The sequence below is a fragment of the Gossypium arboreum genome, chromosome 4 (genome assembly GCF_025698485.1).
Source record: "Gossypium arboreum isolate Shixiya-1 chromosome 4, ASM2569848v2, whole genome shotgun sequence".
NCBI classification, from domain to species: domain Eukaryota; kingdom Viridiplantae; phylum Streptophyta; class Magnoliopsida; order Malvales; family Malvaceae; genus Gossypium; species Gossypium arboreum.
Window position 1 is genome coordinate 68,436,703 of NC_069073.1, and position 15,922 is coordinate 68,452,624.

At 35.6% G+C, this 15,922-nt stretch overlaps 1 non-coding gene across 1 annotated transcript; it reads left to right on the plus strand.

Moving 5' to 3' along the window:
* Positions 1–13,351: 13,351 nt before the first annotated feature.
* Positions 13,352–13,458, plus strand: LOC128292524 (small nucleolar RNA R71). Its single transcript, XR_008282509.1, has one exon. It is a non-coding gene; the product is annotated as a small nucleolar RNA R71 (small nucleolar RNA).
* The last annotated feature ends 2,464 nt before the right edge of the window (positions 13,459–15,922 follow it).

A 15,922-nucleotide genomic window follows, 5' to 3' on the forward strand; every position in this document is an offset into this window, starting at 1 on the left:
TTTTGTGTAAGACCACGTTTGAGACGTTGGCTTCGACTTCTATTTTACGTGTAAGACCATGTCTGGGATATTTCATCGTATTTGATTTCGTGTAAGACCCTCTCTGGGACAGTGGCATCGATGTTTGATTACATGTAAGACCACGTCTGGGACGTCGGCATTGTATACGTTCTCTATGTTATCCGTGTATCCTTTCATTTCTGAATGGTTAAACGAGCATTCTGAGAAAATGAATGAATAAGTGAATATGTATCCGATTTAGGTACGATCGAATTGTGTACTATATTTGAAAATAAAAGGTAAGTATATGTGCAAATGATGATCTATGATCCAAGTATATGAATATGAGGTTTGTGTTGGTAATTGGCTCCAAAGTATAAGTAATTTCATGATGTTTATATGCTTTAAATGATAAGTTTAATTGTATATGGCTTACTAAGCTTTTGAAAGCTTACTTGTGTGTGTTTGCATTGTTTTATAGATATCGAAGCTACTGTGAGATCGGGGATCGTCGATGATCGTCACTACACTATCGAACCTTATTTTGGTACTTTTGAAAATGTATATTTTGAAGTATGGTATGTATAGGCTAGAAGTGTTTAAATTATGTTTTGTGATGTATATATATTTAGCCATGTGATATGGCTTGGTATGGATGTGATTATGATGTGGTTTTTGTATATGAATTATGAGGCAATATGATATATTTGATGTGTTTATGCATGAATATAAGAAATGGTAAGACTGGTAAGCTTTTGGCATGTGTTAGCTATGGTAATTGATAAGTTTTGATCATGAAATTGAAACATAAGTTTTGTTGATATATTGAGATGGAAATTCGGTTGGCAATGATATGTCATGAATGGCCTATGTTTTGGTTGTGAATTAGTTGTAAATTGGTGTACAAATATGCTTATTTTATTGCTTGTTGGTTTGATCCAATTGAGGTGGCAAGTTGGCTATTCAAATGGCCTATTTTTGTCCACATGGATAGGGACACGAGTGTGTGTCTCAACTGTGTGCGACACACAGCTATGTTGCATGATCATGTGTCCCTTGGGATACCCTACAATTGTAAGTCAGGCTCGAGCACGGCCAAGGCACACGGGTGTGTGGCTAGCCGTGTGGCCCAAGTCAGTCTTGACCATGGCCAAGGCACAAGGGCTTCTCTTGTGGCCATGTGAGCAAGTCAGTATGTTTGCCCTATCGTGACATGGCCTAGACACATGGGCGTGTCTAATGCCGTGTAAGGCACACGGCCTATTTACACGGGTGTGTGACCTGTACTTGTTTAAAAAATGTTTAAGTTTTGGAAAAGTTCTGTGTGTGTTCGATTTAGTTTCGACCCCTTTCGAAAGCATGTTCTAGGTCTCGAAGACCTATATAAGGGACTCTATATTGATATTAATCTCTAATGCTTTGATGATTATAAAATGAAAGTTAAATGTTCTGATTCGTCTGGTAATGCCTTTATACCTATGATGAACCATAATATATACATATTTTTACCCCATGCTTGGCATATTTATGGATGATTTTTCCTTGGTTTCATTGAATTTGATGGTCCTAATCCTTTAATTTCATGTTTTATAATCAGGAGAGCTTAGGATAACAAAAAGAGTGAGAAACGGGCCAAAAATAGACAAATTGGGCCTAAACCAGTGTTTCACACGGCCTAGGCACTTCCACACGGGTGATCCACACGCCTGTGTGTGACATATGGGTAGACCACACGCCCATGTGTCATGGTCGTGTCGACACTAAACCAAGTCAAAATTACACACGGCCTGATCACCTGTATACGGGCATGGCACACGGCCGTGTCCCTGTCAAGCCTAAGTCTAATTCAACTCAGAAAATGTAATTTTGAGGGTTTTGAGGCATTCTAAAGTCTATATAAACACCCTAGAAGAGGATTGAAGGGGATGCAGAGAATAGAAGGAAGAAAACACTCAAGAACAACCATCGGGATCAGCTCAGAAGGAGGATCTACATCAATACTGAAGATTTCCATCCAATTTCCTGGAAGTTCTTTGGGTTTCTTTATGTTTTATTGTTTTCTAATTTTTGAGACGCTTTCCATTATTATGAACTAAACTCCCTAAATACCTAAGGGAGATGAAACCTAAAACGAATCTTATTACTCTTTGAATTATATGATAAATACTTATTCTTATTCTTAATTGTGAGATTTAACCCTTGCTTTAATATTCTAGGATATTAATTCAGGTTTTTGATGTGCTTATTCAGAGGAGGAAAATTCCCTGTTTAAGAGTAGATCGCCCATAATTAAGTGGAGTTGCATGCAATCCTAGAATACGAGGACATAAATCTGCTGGATTAGAGTCAAATCTGATAAGGGAATTCATAGATCGAGTTAATGCGACAATAGGGGTTTTAATTAGAAAGAGATTTCGATTAATCAACCTAGAGTCAGTTGTTTTTAGTATCGAGAGAGATATTAACATAAATCAGGGATTCCTATGGATTAAGTCAAGCGAATAAATCGTCTAATTCAGAGGTAATAAGTGAAGTCTAGATGAATTCTTCCATGGGTATTGTCTTCTCCATCGGTTTTCTTTCCAACTTTACTCTCTGTCGAAATCTTAGTTAATTAGACAATTAGTGCTACTTTAAAACATTCTCTTAATTGTTAGGCTAGATAATAAAAAAATAGTAATTACTAGTACTTTTAGTCCTCGTGGATACGATATTTCCAGTCTCACCATAACTATACTACTGTTCGATAGGTGCGCTTGCCTTAGTCAAATTTTTAGTTAGTTTCACGACCATCAAACTAGTTTGGCGACGGAGACAGGTTAGGGGTCTTACATTTTATTGGTATCAGAGCTATAGTTTAGTCAGTTCTAGGACTACCATAGCATATGTGAGTCTATCTATACATGTCATATTTATGAACTACAATAGTGTGATGAATCCTGACATTGAAATGTGCTTTTATATAGCAAATGGATCCCAATCGAGCCGTAGCGGACGATGTCGAAAGCAATGCGCCTGCTCCTACGTAAGGGACGACGCCATTCGATTCTAGATCGGCTACGAGTAGCCATGATGGTAAGGTTGGACAAGCCTTTTATTAGATGATGAATGATTGGTTTAGCCAATACATTAGAACCAATCCGGCTGTTCAACAACCCTCACCCCCGGTAAATCCTTCATAAGCTCCTGTTATACCATCAGTGAATCCAGTTCAATTAAGTAAGCCTCCGCTAGATAAAATTAAAAAGTATGGGGCCGAAGCATTTCGAGCTACAACAAATGATGATGTTGAAAAGGCTGAGTTCTGGTTAGAGAACACAATAAAAGAATGTAACATTCCAATTTTGGGCTTAGTCGGAACAGTTATTTCGGGACCAAAACTCCAATGAGAAAAATTTCATTTTTATTATATTTTTATGGTCTACGATTTCATGGTATGATTTCGTGAAAATTTCGTTCGAAAATTTTGACGTTTGGGCACTCAATTTAGTAAAAAGGACTAAATTGTAAAAAAGTGCAAAAGTTGAATTTTACATGTTAGAGGTGTCTAATTGTCATGAAATTTTAAATGGGAGGTCCTTAGATGGTAATTAAACCATTTTATAACATGTTGGACAAAATTGGCCATGGTTGGGTAAAATTTGAAAGAATAGTGAAAAGGGTATTTTGGTCATTTAAGGGTAAAATGAATTAAAAGACAAATTTTAAACCCCAAATGTGTCCCTTTCTTCTTGCTACAACAGAATGTACCAAGAGCAGCCATGGTTAGGTTTTGGCCAAGCTTCCGAGCTTAATAGTAAGTGATTCTGAGCTCCGTTTTTAATGTTCTATGTATTTTTAAAATTCCGGTAACATGATCTGCTCATTTCTACCATTATTTTGAGCTAGGATTTATGTTTAAAAATTTACCCATGAATGATATGCATTTATTTTGATGTTTAATGGTAGAATATGAAGCTTGAAATTGTATTAAACAACTTTTGCTAAGCGATTTTACGTGAAAACGAGCAAAACGACATAATCGGTAAAAATACCTAATGTTCATAAGTACATGTTAGAGTGAGAATTTGATGTTTCTATAGAAGGGAAAAATGATCAGCATGTCATAAAACATAAGAAAATAGGAAGTTTAATTTCCGAACCTTGGGGAAAAGTACAAATATGTAAAAGTTTAGGGGTCAAAATACAAATTTGTAAAAATATGATTTTTAGACCCATATGAATAGTGTGACTAATTAGTAGGCTAAATATGATATTATAGATCAAGGAAATCGAGATTTGGGCTTAAATCGGGAAAATATAATGTTATGGACTAGAATGGTAAATTGCCATTTCTGGATCCGAATTAAGTTCTCATGATTTAATAAGCCTATTATTCATGTTATTATTGATATACATGAAATATAATTTGTTATAATTGTATTGAATTTGATGTTAATAGAAATTTGATGGAATATGATATTTAAAAGAAATGGGTGATTACCGAGAATATGAGATCTTGCATATGATTGTCTTGTTTGCATGAGTGGTTGTGCTAAGAGATAGCATAGGTACGTACTCGAAACTCATGAGTACATGTTTGACATGTGAAATGAAATGGACTTGTGATGAGAGTGCAAATGAAATAAATTTTAGTATTGTTCAATTAATGGACACAAACGGTGATTTGTGGTTGATGAATTGAGGTTAAATGAGGAAATCTCGATTGAACCTTTGGAATAAAAAAAATGTGGTGCTAAGTGGATATACCACGGTTATACGTGTAACGTTGTGCTAAATGGATATACCACGATTACACTTATTGATACATGTAACGTGGTGCTAAGTGAATATGCCACAGTTACATATATTGATTCATTAATGTTGTGCTAAGTAGATATACCACGGTTAAACATGTATGTGTTGCTAAGTGGATATGCCATGGTTACATATATTGATTCATTAACGTGGTGCTAAGTGGATATACCACAGTTAAATACGTAACGTGGTGCTAAATAGATATGCCACGGTTATACATATTAATTTGAAAAGTGGCGCTAAGTGCGTATGCCACAATTACATGTTAGCCCAATGGTGTGGAGCTATGTCCTAAAACCACCGAATATTGTTACTTTCCGAAGTGTTCACCGGGAGAAACAAGTTTGCTAAATGAAATTTAACATGAAAAAAAAATTGTGGGATAATACCGGAGTATAAATATATGAGTTTTGAATTATGAGTGAGATATGTGATTGAATTTTTGAGATGAATATGGATAAGTATTATCTTGAAAGTTGATAATAAGAAATTTTAGTGAAGGAATGAAATTTGGGATAAACATTCTAAAATAGCAGCAAGGGAGTGACTTTGAAAAATCACCAAAAATTGTAGAAGTTGAAGTATAAGTGGAATGAGATATGGAATTAAATCTTATTGAATCTATTTTCATATAAAAGATACAGAGAAAACAAAGGAAGTTTTTATTTTGAGATATTTATATTTTTGTAAGACTGGTTCAGACTAATTTCGTGATCCCCTGTTCTAAATTGTAAAAATCATTAAAAATTGTACAAAAATAGTTAAGGAACATAATTTATATGGTTGGATTCCTTATTGAATTTATTTTCAGAAGAAAGAAACGAAACCTCATTTGAATTTGGTAGAAAAAGATGATTAAATTTTAGTGAAGAGTGGTTGAATTTGTCAAACAACAAAATAGGGGAGAGTTTAAATAATAAAATGTACTTATTGGCTAAGCCAAAAATTCTGAAAATTTTGTGGTGGAAGGATATATGAGTCTAGTTTCTAGGAAAATTGACAGATCTTAGTTTGGAGTTCCGTATCTACAGATATAAATGATTTAGTGACTCTAACTAAAGAAAATAGCTTAACCGAAACATGTGTAAATGTACAATTGGGATAGTTTTACTATGGAAAGCATGTTAGTAAATTGGTTATTATTTTCATGCGAGCTTACTAAGCATAAATATTACCCCCTAATTTCCATTTCTTTTACTGTTGTTAGGTTAACTCGGGGTTAGAGATTGTCAGAGGCAACATCACACTATCAAGCCAACACCTTGACAGTATAAACACATATGCTAGAATTATCAAGTGAGTGGCATGTATAGGGACCTAGCTTTATAACATGTGTTATTATAATTTGGCCAAATATATTGGTCTTTAGTGAGCTAATGATTCTGACTGATAAATCTAGCTATTCATGTTATGTCTGATATTGTTGATGTGCATATGCTTGTTTGATATGCATGGTTGGTAATATGTTATGTGTTATTGTAAGAATGCCATGCTTGTGTCTTGATTGTGAATACATAATTACTCAAATATGCCTTGTCAATTGCTATGAAAATGTATAAGTGTATGTAGGTAATTGAGGTGACAATTGGCTTGGAAAATAGCCTTGAAATTGACCACACGGGCGTGTAACTCTCCGAAGCAAGAAAATTAGTTAAGTTGCCTAAAGATTTTCAAAGTTATTGGTTTAGTCCCAAGCCACTCCAATGTATGTTATAGGTTTGACCTATATAAGGGACGATATGCATGTGTTCGAGTTGTTTTAATTTTTGGTGAAATTTTGTGGCTTGGTTTTGCATGTTGTGAATGTTTACGTCTGGTAACGCCTCGAACCCTATCCCGACGGTGGATATGGGTGAGGGGTGTTACATTTAGTGGTATCAGATCTATGGTTTAGTCAGTTCTCAGACTAACCTAGCATGTGTAAAAGTTAAACTATACATGCCACTGATCCGTGATAATGTGATGTCTCCCAACACGTTTGAGAGCCACTTTGTTTAGACAAAGGTGCTCTCCAACCAAGCTACACTGACCATGTTGATTGTGATGCTAAAATATTCGAGTAAAGTATAGTTATGACGAACTGAAACATGGAAAGGTACGAATGAGGATTCATGAAATGTGTACATGGTGAAATGAGCTTATCTATGATTAATAGATAATTCCATGATGTTTATGATCGATTTATTTGAACAAATGCATGTGTTTGAGTAACTTATCAAAAATATTGATAAGATGAATATTCATGTATATTGATTGGGATGATTATGATTGGTAAGCTCGTATAACTTGAGTAAATGTATTAAATTGCTTGGACTGATATATATGATTGTAATGATATGTATATGATGATGTGTAAGATGAAAGTTTAGACTGTGATATACTTATCCATGTTTGTTTGGTCCTTATATGATATTATGTGCTTTACTTGTCTTATTTAATGAATGGATAAGTAAAATTATCTAGGAAACATGGAAATACATGTATAAGTATACTTGTTTAAATGAGATAACTGGAAAGTGAGTGTAAAATAAATATGAATGTTAGTTACTCGAAATGAATGACATGATTGAAATATGATTGCTATGATGAAAACTATGTTACATGTATATGAGAGTTGAGTCAGAGGCCCTACGCCCCCCTCCCGCTTACCAAAGTGGTGTTTTATAATGGAAATTCCTGAGATTTATGTTGAATGAGTTTCTAGGTAAGAAACCAAAGAGTTCAATGATGGAATGGTTATAAGCATGATTAGAGATTGAGAGTTGGTTGATAAGTATAGACATAAGCTAGAAAGATATCAGATTGACCGAAAGATTCTTTAATTTTTGCAACATCGCAGTTAGCGAAAAAGGTTAATTTTGGTAAAACGATCTATCCTGGTATGATGACGAGAAATGTATTGATTGAAATTCCATCATGAATTGGTTTTCTTAGTAAAGGGAATATTATGGAATTTGGGACAGCATAAATAGTTAAAGGAATAATGTTCGAAATATGAAATGTCTAAGCAAAAACTTGATACGTGATATTCGCGACAGGTTTTAAAAATTTATAATTAATCGTTCTTGAAACTAACTATTATCACAATGAAGGCAAGTGTACCTATCGAACAGTAGTATAGCTTTAGCAAGACCGGACTGTCGAACCCAAAGGAACCAAGAGTACTAGTAATTACTTCCTTTTTATTATCTAGCCTAAAATTAAGGGGTTTGTTTATTTAAACTAATTAACTAAACTAAGGATGCACAGAGAGAAAATTGGGAAAAGCTTTTGGGAGAACTCGATTGATTAAGCAATTTAATCACTAGTTATTTGACTCCGAATCAGATGATTTATTCATTTGACTTGATCCATAGAAATCCCTAAGTTATATATTATCTCTCTCGAGACTAATAACGTCTAACCCTAGGTTGATTAATTGAAATCTCTTTCTAATTAACGCCCTAGTGTTGCATTAACTCGATCTATGGATCCCCTTATTAGGTTTCACCCAAATCCGACAAAATCTTATCACCCTATCTCTAGGCATGCAATCAACTCCGCTTAATTATGACAAATTTACTCTTGAACAGGGTCTATTCCGCCTTTGAATAAGAGCATTAACTTGAATCAATATCCTGGAATATTAAAACAAGAATTAAGAACACATAATTAAGAACAAGTCAAATATTTATCACACAATTCAGATAATAATAACAAGATCTGTCTTAGGTTTCATTCCCCTTAGGTATTTAGGGGGTTTAGTTAATAACTAAGAAAGAAAACATCTCAAAAGAATAAAGATAACAAAACATGAAAAAAACCAAAACCCCTGAATGGAAATTGAAGGGAGATCTTCAGTCTTGACGATTAATCCGGCTTCTGAGATGGACCAATCGGCTTCCCTTGAGTAATTCCTTTCTTCCTACTCCGCGTGTCTGTTCTAAGTGTCTCTTTTGGTGTTTAAATAGGCTATAGAATGCCTAAGAGCCCTCTCAAGTGGCCTTTTTCGAGAAGGGCTATACTTGGGCTCGGTAGGGACACGCCTGTGTGGGATTACTCCAGCCCGTAGTCAAGGCTGTTGAATAGGCACAGGCGTGTAGTCTGCTCGTGTAAGTCATGCTTCGATCCTTCCAAATGGACACGGCCGTGTGACACGCCTATGTGAAGAAGTCCAGACCGTGTTGATTTCCCATGTGGGTCCATTTTCTCCATTTTTGGCCCGTTTCTCACTCTTTTTACTCTCATATGCTCACCTAAGTATAAAACATGAAATTAAAGGATTAGAAGCATCAAATTTACCAAATCTAAGGAGAAACCATCCGTAAATGTGCTAAGCATGGGATAAAAATATGTATAAATTACGGTTTATCAAATACCCCCACACTTAAGCATTTGCTTGTCCTCAAGCAAAATCCTCAACTCAAAATCAAAATAAATTCTTCTTAATTTATAATCCCTATCAATAATATCTCAACATAATCCATAAGTAATCATACAGTGAAAATTCAACTAAAAGTACATAAAAGTTTCAAACATTCCAAGTTGAGCATTTTATCATGAAAACATAGGTGACCGCCCTCATCTAAGTAATCACCTTTGATGAAAATATCATAGAGTTTAACATCCTTACTAAAGATTCACTCAAATCAGTCGAGGTGTTTAAGGACATCAAATAAAGCACTCATTAGTCAATATGAAAAGTTATTACCGTAGGCTTGCATGAAAATCAAATCTCCATTACTATATATTTAGATGATACATCACTCAAAAAGGTCTTTAGAGGGTTGTAACGTGGCTTTGGTTAGGGGGTGTGGTCACAAGCTGAAGGAAAAGGTTAGAATCGAGATTGAATTGAAGAAATCACCTAACTAGAAAAATAACCAATTATCAATTGAATACAAGTGAGCTTCTTCTCAGAATATGGAATTAACACTCAAGCTCAAAAAACGACAAATTACTACTAATATGTGTGTAAGGATTTTTATTTTTAGGAACAAGTCAAATAATATAGAACTTAATTGTTGAAACGAAGAATAAAACATAGCTAAGAAATTAGTTCAAATAAAATCTCGACAAAAATAGGGATCAAATCAGGGGATTTCAACAATAATGGGATATGGGTTAATATTGAGGGTAAATCAATTAATGGCATGTTAAGCTCAAAGGGGATCACTAAGGGTTAATTATGAAGTTAGGCTTTTTTGGAGTGAGTGGGTTAAACCTAAGTGTCTTTATCATCTTGACATATCAAATCAAATTGTGTGGTCTTGACATGCATAATCAAGTAAGTTCTAGAATAACAAATCAATATTGATGCACTCATAATAAAAGTGAGCATGAAAGAAATAAAATATGCCCTAAAGGCTCAAGATCTCACAAAAATTATGGCTTTTTGAAGTTTAAACTTGTGGATTTCAACTCAAGATAATACCTAAACTTAGGGAAGCAACCTAAAAGTTTTTAATTCTTCAAAAATCAACTTTTCATGCTTGATTCCCTAATGTCTTAAAGTTTAAACAATCAATACATAAATGCCTATGATCTAATTCAAGACATATCAACAAAAATCATAAATTAATTAAAATTCATACTAATAGTATATGAGTGATTCACGTGAGAATAAGATAAAATTCAGGGATTTCTAATAATGATATAAAAGACCCCCCACTCTTAAGATGTACATTGCCCTCAATGTACAAAGATAGATATATTGAAATATATAGATATTTAATCATAAGATAGGGAGAGAAGTGAAACATCCTAAATGATGAATGAACTCCTTGAATTGGAGTTATGGAAAATAATCGGCCAAGGCAATGATAAGAGTGGAGGAGGATACTCCGGTGGTGGTTGGGCAGGACTTGGCCGTTGTGGAGAACCTTTTCCAATGGAGTTGCAAGTTCCTAAGTAATAGTGAGCATTGGAGCTCCTTATAACTGTGATAGAATCAGGTACTTTTTAGGAAATATAAAGAAGCATAATTATCGTAAAAAAATAGCCGAATAAAAATTATAAAATCTCATGATAAAATAGTATTAAAAGGAAATAAAAAATAGTTTTAGAATATAAAGATAAAAATAAAATAAATAATAGGTGTTTATAAAGAAATTGGGGCACGCAGCCGCAGGGCAAGCCTGTGTGCCCTCATTTCAGCCCGTGCGTTTCATGGTTTTCAAAATTGGGCGCATTGGTGTACACAGCCATGTTGCACAGCCGTGTCAATCTTCGTTTGTTTCTCCCACACCCGTGTATGCAGGCGCACACCTGTGTTATTTTGATAGGCTCGACCACAATCGCTGGGCACGGTCGTATTTCATGCCCATGTTAATTTGGCAGGATTGCCTACAGCCATGTCGCACTGCCGTGGCAACTTATCAGATCCCGTGTTGGGGAAACATTTTTGCTCTATTTTCACACGGTTGTGTCTCCTCTCGTGGTGTGGGCACGGCCTAAGGCACGCCCGTGTGCCCTGCTGTGTGGATTAGAGAACCTGTGTTTCAATGACTCAGTTAGTGATTAGATGTTAAAACTAAAATTTGTAAAGAAGTTATCATTGTTAGTGCTCAGGTTGCCTCCTGAAAAGTGCTTATTTATAGTCTAAGCTCGACTTTACCTTTCTAGTGCATGGTCATGGTGGTGCGAGGAGTTTACACTCCTCATCCCTGTTATCAATTTTATCAACATATGGTTTAAGACAAGTATTGTTTACCTTAAAAGTGTAGAATTTAGGATAAATTACCTTGATTGTACCATATGGGAAAATACTGAATACCGTAAGAGGGATTGCTCCGTTAGTTTTAGAAATGGCAATGCCAGGGTCTGCTGCATCTAGTAGTACCTTGTCTCCAACCTTAAGTTGATTTGGTGCGACATTGAGATCGCCCTGGCGTGGTTTTGGTTTATTGTGTGTCCTCAGTTTATGTGTCCTCCATTCATCTAGTTCCTCAATTTGTAGCTATAGTTCTTCATAGATAGGTCCTTTGTTGTTGCTTGAACATGGCTCATGTAGGTTCTTCGAACTTATTTCCTACAAAGTCGGTTGCACCACATGGTTAGTTTTAGTAGAATTATTTATACAACCACCTTCAAGTTTTGATGTGTTACTTGTATTACGAGCTTGAAGGGTGATTGTTTCGTCTCCCACACGAAGTGTGAGTTCACCTGTGCCAACGTCAATTATTGTTTTAGCAGATGCTAAAAAGGGTCTCGCTAAAATTAAAGGAACGTTACTATCCTCCTCTATGTCTAGAACAACGAAATCAACTGGGAATATAAATTTGTCAATTTTAACGAGTACATCTTCAATAATCCCCCTAGGAAATCTAATTGTTTTATCGGCTAATTGAATACTCATCCTAGTTTGTTTGGGTTTCCCAATACCTAGTTGCTTAAACATTTTGTAAGGCATAAGATTGATACTAGCCCCTAAATCAGCCAAAGCATTATTAACATCTAGGCTACCAATTAAATAGGGAATCATAAAACTCCCTGGATCTTTTAATTTGTTAGCCAGCTTATTCTGCAGTATGGCTGAGCAAACCGCATTTAGCTCCACATGCGACACCTTATCCTACTTCTGCTTATTTGTTAAAAGTTCCTTTAGGAATTTAACTGAGTTTGGCATCTGCGAAAGAGCTTCAATAAACGGTAAGTTAATATGTAACTTTTTTAATAATTTAAGGAATTGACTGAGTTATTCGTCTGTGCGGTCTTTCCTTGTCGCGTTGGGATATGGCACACGAGGTTTGTACTCTTTACTTATCGGTTTTTGGTTATTGTGGTCCACCTCACCTTTACCTTTACTTACCACAGTTTCTTGCCTCGGTTCTGGTTCAGGTGTAACTAACCCTTCCTCATCTTGAATGGTAATTGCATTGAGTTACTCCCTTGGGTTAGATTTAGTGTTACTCGGCAGGCTACCTTGTGGTCGTTCAGATATCAATTTAGTGAGCTGACCTATCTGAGTTTCGATCCCTTGGATCAATGCTTGTTGATTCTTAAGTGCTGTCTAGGTATTCTGAAAATGAGTTTCTGACACCGAGATGAATTTTGTTAGCATCTACTCAAGGTTCGGCTTTTTCTCTTGTTGGTAGAGTGGTTGTTGGAAGCCTAGAGGTGGTGGTTTTGATTCCCTTGGCCTCCCCATGAGAAATTTGGGTAGTTCTTCTAACCTACATTGTAAGTGTTACTATAAGGATTATTTTGAGATCGAGGATTATTACCCATGTAACTTAACTGCTAGTTCCCCATGTTGTGGCCATAGGGTGGGTCTTCTGAATTGCTTGATCCACCTCCACTTGCTTCACACTACATTTTTGGGTGAACCTGTGATGAACCAAGAAAATTGTCAATTTTTCTATTCAAAAGTTATACCTGATTAAAGAGCATGGTCACCCAATCGACGTTAAAAATGCCGGTTGTTTTTGTTGGCTTTGTCCTCATGTCTTCTATAAATTCATAAGCATCCTCAGGTATCTTATTATTGATAGTTCCATCAGCGGTTGCATCGATCATCTGTCAAGTCAAAAGATACAGGCCATTGTGAAACGTTTGAACCTGTAGCCAGAGTGGTAACCCATGGTGAGGGCACCTTCTCAACAGATCCTTGTATCTCTCCCATGCATCGTAGAGTGTTTCTAAATCCATCTACACAAAAGAGGAGATATCATTACGTAATTTGGCTGTTTTTGCCGACGGAAAATATTTTAATAAAAACTTTTCGGTCATTTGTTCCCAAGTAGTGATTGACCCTTGTGGTAACGAGTTCAACCATTGTTTAGCCTTATTCCTCAACGAAAAGGGAAACAACCAAAGGTGATGCCATTAGAAACGCCATTGATTTTAAAAGTGTCGCAAAACCGTAAGAAATTTGCCAAGTGAACATTGGGATCCTCGTCCTACAAACCATCAAACTGAACAAATTGCTGTATAGTTCAAAATTATTTGCAGCAACAGCAGGCGTAACTATACTTGACTCAGTTCCTGTTAAAGTAGGTTTAGCATAATCATACATAGTGCGTGGAACAGGATTCTGATTTACTGTATCAGTGGCAATCGCAGGAGGTAGTGGATTTTCCTGGTTTTCAACCATCTCCTCAATTGTGGTTAAAGTATCATCCTCTTGCTCTTCCTCTGTGTATCTTAAGCTTCGCCTTATTTCTCTTCGGTTTTTGCGAACTGTGCAATCAGTCTTACTATCAAATAGTAATGGTCCTAACGAGTTTCTTCTAGTCATACACTATAAAAACCTGCCAGGAACGAATAAAAGAAAAATTAGAAAATAAAATAAAAATTTAAATTGCAAAAAAAGTAGAATGGCTAAAGTAATAAAAATTGAGTGTTCCTAATATCCTAGTTCCCCAGCAACGGCGCCAAAAACTTGATACGTGATATTCGCGAAAGGTTTTAAAAATTTATAGTTAATCGTTCTTGAAACTAACTATTATCACGATGAAAGCAAGTGTACCTATCGAACAGTAGTATAGCTTTAGCAAGACTGGATTGTAGAACCCAAAGGAACCAAGAGTACTAGTAATTACTTCCTTTTTATTATCTAGCCTAAAATTAAGGGGTTTGTTTATTTAAACTAATTAACTAAACTAAGGATGCATAGAGAGAAAATTGGGAAAAACTTTTGGGAGAACTCGATTGATTAAGACAATACTCAAGGAAAAATCCACCTAGACTTCACTTGTTATTTGACTATGAATCAGATGATTTATTTATTTGACTTTATCCGTAGAAATCCCTAAGTTATATTATTATCTCTCTCGAGACTAATAACGTCTAACCCTAGGTTGATTAATTGAAATCTCTTTCTAATTAACGCCCTAGTGTTGCATTAACTCGATCTATGGATCCCCTTATTAGGTTTCACCCTAATTCGACAAAATCTTATCACCCTATCTCTAGGCATGCAATCAACTCCGCTTAATTATGACAAATTTACTCTTGAACAGGGTCTATTCCTCCTTTGAATAAGAGCATTAACTTGAATCAATATCCTGGAATATTAAAACAAGAATTAAAAATACATAAATAAGAACAAGTCAAATATTTATCACACAATTTAGATAATAATAACAGGATCTGCCTTAGGTTTCATTCCCCTTAGGTATTTAGGGGTTTTAGTTCATAACTAAGAAAGAAAACATCTCAAAAGAATAAAGATAACAAATCATAAATAAAACCCAAAACCCCTAAATGGAAATTGAAGGGAGATCTTCAGTCTTGACAATGAATACGACTTCTAAGATGGACCAATCAGCTTCCCTTGAGTAATTCCTTACTTCCTACTCTGCATGTCTATTCTAAGTGCCTCCTCCGGTGTTTAAATAGGCTTTACAATGTCTAAGAGCCCTCAAAACTGGCCTTTTTTGAGTAAAGCTCTATTTGAGCTCGGCAGGGACACGCCCATGTGACACGCCCGTGTGCGATTACTCTAGCCCGTGGTCAAGGCTGTTAATTAGCACTGGCGTGTAGTCTGCCTGTGTAAGTCGTGCTTCGATCCTGGAAAATGGACACAGCCATGTGACACGCCCGTGTGAAGAAGTCCAGGCCATGTTTATTTCCCATGTGGGTCCATTTTCCCCGTTTCCGGTCCGTTTCTCACTCTTTTTACTTTCCTATGCTCACCTAAGTATAAAACATGAAATTAAAGTATTAGGAGCATCAAATTCACCAAATCTAAGGAGAAACCATCCATAAATGTGCTAAGCATGGGATAAAAATATGTATAAATTACGGTTTATCGCATGGTAATTATAGTGAACAGTTTGTGATTGTCTCTATTGAGATATGGTATGAGACTATCTGACACCGGAAATATTATTGGGGCTATCTAATCCCTGATGAATTCTTATATTATGAAAATGTTCCTTGATTTTAACGTTAGACGAATGTGTTGTCAGTCTGATTGGATTATAATCTGCATGGTTCTATTTTTCTCTAGTATTTTGTTATGTTCCGCCTGTTGGGAATCGATGAGAAATTGTGTATGGTGCCATGATTCTATTTCTACTGATCATTGCTCTAATTGATTTTATATATATGAGAAGCATATAATTCTGGTCGTATTTGTTGTCAGTGGTTTGGAATGATGTTATTCTGGATTTCTTTTCTTTGAAAAAAAATATTAGAGTCT